Source organism: Schistocerca serialis, chromosome 7 (assembly GCF_023864345.2).
Source record: "Schistocerca serialis cubense isolate TAMUIC-IGC-003099 chromosome 7, iqSchSeri2.2, whole genome shotgun sequence".
In the NCBI taxonomy this organism is placed as follows: Eukaryota; Metazoa; Arthropoda; class Insecta; order Orthoptera; family Acrididae; genus Schistocerca; species Schistocerca serialis.
This window is the reverse complement of record NC_064644.1, coordinates 463,854,821-463,867,007: the sequence shown is the minus strand read 5'-3', so window position 1 is coordinate 463,867,007 and position 12,187 is coordinate 463,854,821.

The following is a 12,187-nucleotide window of genomic DNA, read 5'->3' as shown; positions in this document are numbered from 1 at the left end:
GTTGAAGGTATTAATATCAGTCTAATTTCACCTGAATTCCAGTGGTCGAGACACTGCCCTTGCGGAGACATTTACTTTTGCAGTTCCGAGAGAGAATAAGTTCCAGGGAGAACTGGACTGCGTACTACACCATACCACTTACGCCTAACAAATCCGAGAAACTGGAGCTAAAACTGAGGTTTACCAAAAATAGTTCTCGCGTGCCATTCGCGAATGGACTAGAGAAGGCAGGATCAGATACTGCTATCAGAAGTACCGTTGATCATATATCGTAGAGTGGCTTTTGGAGCACACATGGAGCTGTAGATGAAAATGAAGATGGAGGACAGCATGTACAGTATCCAACAACTGTGGCAGCACATTTCGACTGAAGTCCATGTAACGTGCACCGTCCAGACGGAATGGTATCGAAAATGGTCTTGTTGATTAATCTGATCTTCGATTTCTGGTTTCATGATACTCAGTTTAGGAACCTTCTGTCATCTTTAGGCAGATATCTACGGTTGTGCGTTTCGATACCTCAACTAGTAAAGGAAGGCTCCGGTTTCGATTCCATGTCTTGCACTCATATTTAGTCTTTTCGGATACGTCTGTGCTGACACTAATGTACATTACATGCAGGTGGTCTCCGTTCCAACTGTTTCCAGGCTCAAATGCAGGCATGTGCAGCGCCCCTTAGCTTTAACCCTACTAGTCACTAACATTTTTGTTCTCTGTGTTCATTTTCCATAAGGACTCAGGAGAAAGTTACAATAAAATACTGTTCCAATGTTTTATTAGACACTGTTCAGTATACTGGGTGGCCAGAAACAGTCTGAAAAGCTTGTAAGGGGGTTTCAGGGGAGGAAGTGCTGAGAAAAGATTGTTAGAAAAAAATCGATACAATGCAACGTTTTAGAGTCGATTAGCATTGAAGTTAGCGTATCAGGCTGTTGCACGCGCAAATTGAAGTGGCCCGCCAGAGTCCGTGTCACCGAACGTGTTCTTTCTTTGATTTCCTAAAACCGAAAAAAGAGAGCGATAGAGAAATTGGACATGGGATAGTAGCAAGGATCGAACCCGAGTCAAAGTCTGAGAATTCTCGTGAGCTGTCATTTACGCTATGAGAACAACTGACGCTAATTGTATACAGCGCACCTTGAATTAGCGCTCATAACGGCCAGATTGGCTATCTTAAATGCTAATTAACTATTAAATGGTGTACGTACCTGTTTTTTTTTTCTTAAAAATTGTTTATCAGCACAACCTACCCTGCTTCACCCTTATAAGCTTTCCAGACCGTTTCTGACCATCCTGTACATGGTGTAACTTAGCTCGCTTTTATCCTTGATGTAAATTGCTTCTACTCGTCCAAGTCCCGTTTTAATGAGGGTGTACCCCTACCTAATTGAAAGACTGCGATTAGTAATTTAGGTAGCTGAAAGACAGACCTACAGACCTGCAAGTACACCAGCAGCAAATTAAGGGGAAACGACACCATATTATTTCTCAATTACAGCGAAAATATGGCTTTCAATTATCTTTCCTCTCTTGAAAGCTATACGTCGAATTTGTGAATTGAGAATTCATATATAATCAAGTGGTCCAGGGAAACAGACATTATGTACAATACAGGATGGTTATACACAAAAACACGGAGAGAGCATGACGTCGCCGGCCGGAGTGGCGCTACAGTCTGGAACCGCGCGACCGCTGCGGTCGCAGGTTCGAATCCTGACTCGGGCATGGATGTGTGTGATGTCCTTAGGTTAGTTAGGTTTAATTAGTTCTAAGTTCTAGGGGACTGATGACCTCAGACGTTAAGTCCCATAGTGCTCAGAGCCATTTGAACCATTTTAGCCAAGAGCATTACGTCAAGATGTTATGAAAATTATAGAAATTAATTTTTCAATAGCTTCGTTCTGTGTAATGATTTTTTAAGGAATTTAAAGACTTTCAAAATGATCTGCACTAGATCACTTTTCTCCATTTAACTAATGTCGGCTAAATTTTCACCGTCATCAATACAAACTGACTGAGCGGCATGTTCTGAACACCACATTCACCAGTTTTAAACATAAAACTGAACATCCACTGTATTCATAACCGACAGTAGTAACTACGTAATAGAGGTAATCTGCAAACACGTCTTCAGTTGTTGCTTATTAATGCACTCATAATGTAGGAAAGAAAAGTTTGCGCACTTTGCTCGGTGCAGTATCTTACTTAAATGTCATTTATGCTACCTGTTTGGTAACTATTGCCGTTTGTGATGACTGTAATGTGTAAAAGAGATTACTTGGATGAGAACGATTTTAATCAGATTAGATCTTACAGGAACTACATCACTCTTTCTAGTTTGTACAGAACAGGAATTTTCCACTATCACTATCTACCCATCACTTCAAAGAGGTGATCTCCATCATGAGTTCTAACTGACCAGTATTCTCCCGTTTTTCTTATAATAAGGAATGCAAGAGCTGTAATCGACTAACAATTACGTGGAGGTTCGAATCCTGCCTCGGGCATGGATGTGTGTGATGTCCTTAGGTTAGTTAGGTTTAATTAGTTCTAAGTTCTAGGGGACTGATGACCTCTGAAGTTAAGTCCCATAGTGCTCAGAGCCATTTGAACCAATTACGTGGAGCGTTCAGTAACTAATGCAAAACATTTTTTTCTCTGAAAGCAGGTTGGATTTATTTAGGATTCCGTTATACCATATTATTCCCCACTAGTTACACAATAAAACCTTCTCTTTGACATAATCTCCGTTCATTGCGACTAACTTACTCCATCTTCCTGTGAGGGCCCATATTCCCATCTGTTACCATTCTATTACTGGACGTAAGAGCCAGCGTCTTGCTGCAGTAATAATCTTCCCATCATCCACACACTGCTTCCCGTGGAGTGTATCCTTCTTTGGGCCAAACAGGTGGATGTCGTAAGGAGCGATATTCGGGCTGTAAGGCGGATGACGCAGTCCGATGAAGTTTTGTGGGCTCCTCTCGGCTGCGCAGACTGGTGTAAGGCCTTGCGTCGTCATGGAGAGGAGGAAGTGTGTTTGCATTTTTGTGGCGGCGAACACGGAGAGGCATTCCTTCAATTTTCTTACGATAAAATAATAATTTCATAGTTAATCGTTGCGCCATGAAGGAGAACGATGAACAGAACAACCCCATCATAGTACCAGAAGACCGTCGTCATGACTTTGTCTGCTGCGCGTGTGGCTTAGAACTTTTTCTTCATAGGAGAGATGGTGTGACCCCACTACATTGATTGCAAGTATATAACTGCAATCAGTGTAGTGGGTTTGAAGTGATGAACCCTAGTTTCATCACCAGAGATGATGTTCAACAAATCACTGTTACGACCAGTGTATTAATGTGCAACTCCGGGCTGATGGTCATTCATTGCTCATTATGCTCTTCCATTAGGCGGCGAGGAACCCAGTGGGCACAAATCTTTGAGTACCCGAACTGTGGGCGGGTGTGTCAGCACTACCAACAACGACGTACAGTCGAGCAGCTAGGTGTTTGTGATCTGTCAATCACTTCGAATGAGAGTGCCCGCACATCACAACATTTTTTTTTCTTTATTGTGATTTGATTCCCCTGCCCCATATGGGCTGGGGAGGGCTGTCAGCGGCACAATCCGCCACTCTTCAGCCGAATGACATGACAATTAATACAAGAATAAAATGTTACATATAAGGCGATAAAAAAGAGGAACATAAAAACTATGGGGAGATAATGGAGGTAAAACTGCACTGAAATGGAGACCTTAATGTGTTCACAATTAAAAAAGTCGACATAAAATTAAAAAACACAGCTGACGATTTGTAGAACACAAAAAAGACACTGAAGTCACACGCACAGGTTAAAAGTGGGCCACAGTATTAAAAACACTACATAACAACACACTTTGAAGCCACTTGGAGCACACATGATGAGAATAAAAGGGCATGGATGTGTGTGATGTCCTTAGTTTAGTTAGGTTTAAGTAGTTCTAAGTTCTAGGGGACTAATGACCATAGAAGTTAAGTCCAATAGTGCTCAGAGCCATTTGAACCATTTTTTGAGAATAAAACTGCCAGGTGGGACCCGCCGAGGGAGAGGCCTGAGAGCATGGAAAAGGAGTGGAGACCAAGGTGCAGCAGGGGAGGGGGCGGGATGAAAAGAGTAGGGGGCATCAGCGGTGAACCAAGAGGCAGGAGACAGGTGGGGCAGGAGAGGAAGAGGGAACACAAGGCAGGAAGGAGTGCAGAGACACTGAAGGGGAGCACAGGAGAGGGAGGGTGAGTAGGAGGGGAAAGCCACTCCGGAGAAGGGAGGGGGAGGAGATGGAGCCCTGAGGAGGAGGCAGGAGGAAGATGTGGTTAGAGTTGGTAGGAAGGGTAGATGTCAGGGCGAAGCTCATCATCTGGGAGGGGTAGGTAGTGGAAGTTGCGTTGGGAAAGGAGGTGGAGGGTGTGGATATGGAAAAAGAATGGATACAATGGTAAAGGCGCGGCAACGGGCTGGGGGTGGGGAGGATGGAAGACACCAGGGGATGAGGGGGATTAAGATGGCAGACAATATAAAGTGTGCGGATGTGTTCAAGGAAAAGGAGAAGGTGGGGGAAGGGGATGAGGTCGTAGAGGATCCTCATGAGGGACGGACGGTGGATGAGGAAGGCGTGGCGGAGTGCATGGCGTTCGAGGATTTCGAGTGATTTATAGAATCTTAGAGAGGCGAATATCGAAGCAATATTGGCATAAGAGAGGATGGGGCGGATCAAGGATTTGTAGGTGTGAAGGATGGTGGAAGGATGCTGATCCCATGTCCGGCCAGCCAGTAGTTTCAGGAGGTGGAGTGTCCCATTGCAGGACTGAAGGTTATATGCGACCAGCCGGTATTGATTTGCGCAGCCTTGTTGTGATGATAACAGACGCCTTGCATAACGGCTCACCAAGATATTGTTCACCTTCAGGTCTCTATTGAAATCCTGCAGTCGCCTATGAACATCTGCAGTGCTCTGGTTTTCCGTCAAAAGAAATTCAATAGCAGCTCTCCGCTTGGAACGCACCTCAGTTACAAACGCCATTTCGAAAGCTACGAATCGCGCAGCCACCTGTAGGAATTTCATGAGACGATAGTGGCTGAAGAGGAAGCATCAGACCATGTTCCACAGTAAATTTCACATTTTTTAACCGAGATTGTCAGAAAAACAAATGTGTTGGATTATTTATTGAACGGCCCTTGTAACACAAAAGAAATTAGTTTTATTACATTTTCAGCTCATTCCGCAATATACGATTTATGCTGAGTATTACAGTACGAAGCTTTAAAAAATTAGTAGGTTGTAAATGACGAAATTTTGAACATTTTGATACAAGGAACCTACAGTCAGGTACATGAAATAAAGTTTCTATAGCACTATGTATATTCTACACATTCGATAGGCTAAATGAACACTCAGAATAATGTAGTTTGGAAAACTTTTATTTGGCATTAGAATACAGCAAATGACTGTAAATTAGATCTATGGCTTCACTATTGTAGAGCCATTGTTCAGTGTGACGGCCATTAACTTCGATGCATAATATGCAAGACGAACTAGGTTTTGTCTGATTCTCTGTAAGATTCTGCACTCGTCCCTGATGGTATCAAACTCCGTAAGGCACGCTCATTAATCTACACTGAAGAGCCAGAGATACTGGTACACCTGTCTACTATCGTGCTGGGCCCCACGAGCACGCAGGAGTGCCGCAACACGAAGTGACATGGACTCGTCTGATATCAGAAATAGTGCTGCAGGAAACTAACTCCATAAATTCGCAAGGCATACCAGATAAGCTCAGTAATGTTCGTATCGGGGAGTCTGGTGGCCAGCGGAAGTGTTTAAACTGAGAAGAGTGTTCCTGGAGCCACTCTTTAGCGATTCTGCACGTGTGGGGTGTCGCATTATCGTGCTGGAATTTCCCAAGTCCGTCGGAATGCACAATGGACAGGAATGGATGCAGGTGATCAGACACGATGCTTACGTACATTTCACCTGTCAGGATCGTATCTAGACGTACCATGATCCCATATCACTTCAAGGCGAGGCGTAAAGTTTTGTGTCGGGCAGTCATCAAGAGTACAGGAGTGGGCCTTCGGCTCCGTAAGCCCATATGAATAGTTCGCGCGCTGACACTTGTTGATGGCTCAGTACTGAAATCTGCAGCATTATGCAGAAGGGTTGCACTTCTGTCACACTGAACGGTTCTCATCAGTCGTCGTTGGTCCCGTTCTTGCAGGATCTTTTCCCGGCCGCAGCAACGTAAGAGATCTGATGTTTTACCGTAATTCTGATATTCAAGGTACATTCGCTAAAGACTCGTACGGGACAATCCCGACTTCATCGCTACCTGCGCCGACTGTAACACCACGTTCAAGCTCACTTAAATCTTGATAACCTGCCATTGTAGCAGCAGTAACCCATCTAACATCTGCGCCAGACACTGGTTGTCTTATATATGCACTGCCGACCGCAGCACCGTATTCTTATGTTTAGGTATCTCTGTATTTGAATACGAGTGCCTATCCCTTTGGCGCTTTAATGTAGCAAGATCAGGTGCTATTCCTGCTGGTGTTGAGTACACGGAGGACTTAGCGTAACCGCAGAGCAAAAAGTCAAGAGTAGTGAGGTCAGTGGAGCGCACAGGCCGAAGGACCTGGCGTCCGCTTCCAAGTACTCACTGTCTAAAGCTGTCTGCGAGAAATGACCTCGACCGGCGATCAACGTGAGCTGCAGCACCTTCGTTCTGAAACTACAATAACACTGCCAGGTGCGAATAGGAGTGACGTACTGAGGGTTGCGCACAAACACAGTTATCTGTATAGAGAGTTTACTCATTCTGCGAATCGAGGATACTGACAGTTTTTGCCGGTTTCGATAGTGATACTGACAAGCTATCGCTCCCAGGGGTTCCGGGACCTCGAGGGTTCTGAGACCCTCGAGGATGTTTTGATTCAAGTTTGAAATCGGTTAATAAATGACAGAGGAAACATTCTTTTCCTGTGATGTAACTGAAAACTAATAATTTCGGATTTTCCCTTTACTTGTACTGTGAAACCTTTCATCTTACCAAATTTCACGATCGTGGGTCAACAGAAAGTACCCTGCAGGCATTGATGAGTGAGTTTTTGAGTGACAAAATATGTGATATTAATGGCCATATCTTCTGACTGAAGTGACTCCTAAGCTTAAAAATTTTACGCTGCCAAGAGACAATCGGGCATTTGACCTAAATTTCAACTTGACACGAGAAACTGCTCCAGAGAAGAAAGGTCCATACGGAGAGAGACACAGACAGACGGGAAAAAATTACAAAAAATACGTTTTTGTGTCGTGTAGCTACAGATAAACCATTTTCGAATTTTTTCTTTTGCTTGTACTGTGACAACGTGCTTCTTCACAAATTTATGACTATAGTTCAACGGGGAACGTCCTATAGGATTTGGTGAGCGAGTTTTCGAGTGTCAAAATGTGTGACATAAATGGCCGTCTTTTGATTGTTTTGACTTAAAACCTAAATTTTTTACGCTGCCAAGGGACCCTCGACCATGTGGCATAAATTTCAATTTGATACCACAGACTATTACTGACAAAAACGGTCTTAACAGACTGACAATTTTCGTTTTTTTTTCTTTTTCTTTACTTGTACTGTTATATCTTGCATATTGCTAAATCAATGTGATCCTAGGTCGACAGGAAGTTCCCTACAAGTTTTGATGAGTGAATTTTGGAGTATCATAATATGCAATGTATGTGACATAAATGATCGTATCTTTTGACTGCACCCACTTAGAAGCTTAAACGTTTTACACCGACAAAGGGACCATACATCTTAATATTTAACATAAATCTGAACTTGATACGTCCAGTTGTTCCAGAGAAAAAGGGTTCTTAAAAGACGGACAGAGAGATAGGCAGACGGACGGACAACAAAGCGATAGTATGAGGGTTCCGTTTTTACAGACTGAGGCACGGAACCCTATCTAGTGCAAGTGAAAGTTCTCTTGAAGTTCAGGCTAGCCATTCTGCAAAATGTTCAAATATCATGCACAAATCAAACGATCTAGCTTTATGTTAACCCGAGTAAGGTTATCTCCAAGAATTTCAGCCCACATGTTCACTGAGAATCCTTCCTGGTAGCTTCTCGTGCAAATAGTGCATGGATTTTCAACAGCCCAGTTGTGGCGGTATATACTTCATTTTACATTTCTGGTTTTAACTTCCTTATATCTAAAGGTCATTCTGTAACAAATTGTACATGAAATACACAGTACTGTTATAAAGTAATGCAAACAGGGACAGAATATATTGTATGTATAAAACTGGTACCTATTAATTTAATGGGTAACTAATTTACTTTTTCTCTCTTTACAGGTAAGCGTCCATGGATGACACACGTGATTACCTACACTGCCAACGCACCGTGCTGCAACTCCTATACAAATAAGAGGATGATCAACCACCTCTTTTCACATGACTTGTTGCCGATCAATGGTAAAAAACTAACAAATATCAAACAATGCGAGACTTCGGCATTGTGATTTCAACATCCAGGAACAACTCCGTTTAGGTAGAGTCTCAGTCATCAAAACAGACGAAAACGTGCTCATCATTTGAAAACTCACTGAAAATGGATTACATCCTGAAACGACTTCAATTAACGGCAGCAGAATGATTGTGATGTGGAAGGAAATATGTTCTCTGGTTTCCGTGGCTGTTGACAACATAGATAACACACATCGGGAGTTACTTTTGTGATGATATCCTCCCAGTTTTCCGTAGGTGCTGCCCTCGTATGTGCCATGGGGTCTGGATACGTACGCAAAATTATAGAAACCAGAATGCGGATCAATCTGTGGAACCTCTCTACAGAATGAAAGGAGCCTATAAAGTCGATTTCAAAATCGAACATTTTCCATTCACATTTTTCAGCTTTGCTCAAAGTCTGTTAAGAGTGGAACGTACAGATTATTACATAAAGTGAAACATGGACGATAAATAGTTTGGACAAGAAGAGAATAGAAGCTTTCGAAATGTGGTGCTACAGAAGAATGCTGAAGATTAGATGGGTAGATCACATAACTAATGAGGAAGTATTGAATAGGATTGGGGAGAAGAGAAGTTTGTGGCACAACTTGACCAGAAGAAGGGATCGGTTGGTAGGACATGTTCTGAGGCATCAAGGGATCACCAATTTAGTATTGGAGGGCAGCGTGGAGGGTAAAAATCGTAGAGGGAGACCAAGAGATGAATACACTAAGCAGATTCAGAAGGATGTAGGTTGCAGTAGGTACTGAGAGATGGAAAAGCTTGCACAGGGTAGAGTAGCATGGAGAGCTGCATCAAACCAGTCTCAGGACTGAAGACCACAACAACAACATCTGTATATTTGTTTCACAGTTTCTTCTGTACAGATGTTCTCCTAGTAAATGTTCAATTTCGTCTGAGTTACTATGTTTTATTAGACGCAAATAGAAGGTAACAGTGTATACAACAAAAGTATAACAAAATTAGGAATGCGAGACACCTGAACAACGTCCTTTACCATGATTACGAACTGTTAGTGCAGACAATTCACGATCAGTCTATCATGGGCTACGAGTATCATTTCTGGATGCATCTCGTATCACCATTACTTGTAGAAAATCATCTCTCACTTCCTGAAATAATTGAAATGCGTAAGTAGCAAAACAGTGACCGCTACAGCTATTTTATTTTAAATTCCAAGAAATTAATAGTTGCCTCGAATTTCTAGCGGGGATGTCTTACTCTGTGTAGTACCTGTTGTGTGGTGCCATTGTGTGCTCTTAGCGCAATGGCAACGGGACTGCGTGGCTGGTTGAACTCAGATGACAGCGACTGAAAAATTCACCGGCCGTATCGGCAACAGGTGCCCCGGAGGAATTCCCGTGTATTGAGGGGGTCGACCCTCTGCTCGCAAAAGCGCTCACTGCTTCATCGAGTGCCCCACGATCGCAACTGCACACCCGGTAACACGTTAAAGAGAACAAAACACTTGCAAAGTATTAACGAGTTTGCTATTCGCTTCTGTTGGGCAGTTTAAATTCTATGGCCGTAGGTGTATACTGAATCGTATGTTTTGTTAAAATAAGTACAGCAGAGCATAGATTATCCCAAACAATTGAGGCGGAATGTGTATAGATAACTGACCATTCACAAAAATAAACGAGGTCTGTTCAAAAAATTCCGGAACTTCGTTCACAAAATTTTTCTGCGTTTACCTTTTACTCAATGTGCTTGGTCTCCTTCGAAATACTCTTCTCCTCATTGATACATTGCTCCCAACGACGTTTCCACTTCCGAAAACATTCCTGGTATGCCTTTTGCTGGATCGCGCGAGAGCTGTCTGCGAGTTTTCTTTCATCTCGTCTATCGTTGCAAATCTTCGTTCTCCCTAGGCGGTTTTGAACTTTGGAAACGAAAGTCCGCAGGGATCTGGAGAGTACGGAGAATATAGCAGCACAGTGATCTCGCTTTCTGCGCAACAGCCACGCACCAACTGGGGCGAAGCAAGAGCCACTAATTGTCTCGCCACATTTCAAGCTGTTTCCTTCTCGCTTTTTATCGCAGGCCTCGGAACACGTCCCGACAGTATCATAGATTAACAGTTTGTCCCTGTGGCACGAATTCATGATGAAGTAAGCCTTCGAAGTCAAAGAAAGCCATCATCATGGCTATGACAGTTGATCTCACCTGACGAGCTTTTCTTGGTTTTGGAGAACCTTTGCCGACCCTTTGTGAAGATTGAACCTTCATCTCAACATCAGAACTGTTGTAACCGCGATCGGTACGGTCGCGGGGTTGCCGAGAACGAAAGCGCGGTGGAACCGAACGGGAGCGGCCCGCGAAAAAAATAAATCGGTCGAACGGGAAAGGATGGACAACGATTGACGACCGAGCAAGACCTTACGAACAACAATATGCAAGAGGCAACGGGGTCACAAGCGAAAACGTCACGAATCAACAACGTCCACTCGTACATGGAAACAAGCAAAGTAAACACGCTGTCTGTAGGCGCGATGGCGATATACTCACGCGAATATCAGACTGCTTCGCTAAGTGAGAGGTAGGCACTTAAATGCATGATAGGGTACGTCGCTATTGGCCGCTGGAACCACGTGCTCCACCGTGGTGCAAACACGTTATACGCGGGCCAGGAGCACGCGCAGCCATGGCTTACGGCACGACGGCTGCAGGGTGGTGGTACTCGAGGTTCATGCCGTCTGGCTCGGATTCGAAACCCATTGCACTCGGTACCAGATCCCTCCACCCTGAAACTTGCACATATGGGCATAAACGCCCCAGACGGTGTCGCGGTGGTTGGCAGATGGGAGAAGACCCGGACTCGTCAACCGCCGTTGGCGGGGAGGAAGGGACATCACAGGTGTCCATAACTGCCGACCCAGAGGCCAGGGTGGCGGAGGGAGCCGCCGATCCACTTGGAGGCGGGGAGGGCCAGCGGCAGGCCCACGGGGAGGCGCAACCGGGGGCAGGGGTGGCGACTCGAGGACCACCTCTTTACCCGAAGGAGGTAGCGGAGGATGATACGGTGGCAGCGGCAGGAGTCCCGCAGGGGTATGTGTGCAGAGATTGTTATGATGGCGGAGCTCCAACCCTTTTGACGTCTGCACCGACGTCACACATCGCCCTTGGGCTGCGCCGACCGTGGCGGGCGTCCATTCCACCTTGCTCCCGTACACGCAGGCCCACTCTGCCGCGCCGGGTACGTAACACTGAGAGGGCCGGGAGTGGGGACGGCATCAATACGTGGAGCAGGGTCCGGGGCTGTCACTCATGCAGGAGCTCCGCCGACCTACGTCCGTCAATTGGCGTGGTGTGATAGGTGCTTAAAAAAAGGGTAAGGGCCGACGTGGTTGGAGATGTGTCGACCGCCTTCGTCAACTGTTATTTAAATGTGCGGATAAGCTTTTCCGCCATGCCATTGGACCAAGGGTGAAAAGGCGGGTCTGCTAGAAGTCGTGGATGGACGATGCCGTGAATTGGCGGCCATTATCGGAGACCAACGTGTGAGGCAGGCCCTCTATGGCGAGAACCTGGGCCAGGCCTGTGAGCGTGGCCTCCGTGAAGGTGGACGCCATGCGGACGACATATGAGTATTTTGAGCGGACATCAACGATAAGTAACCACA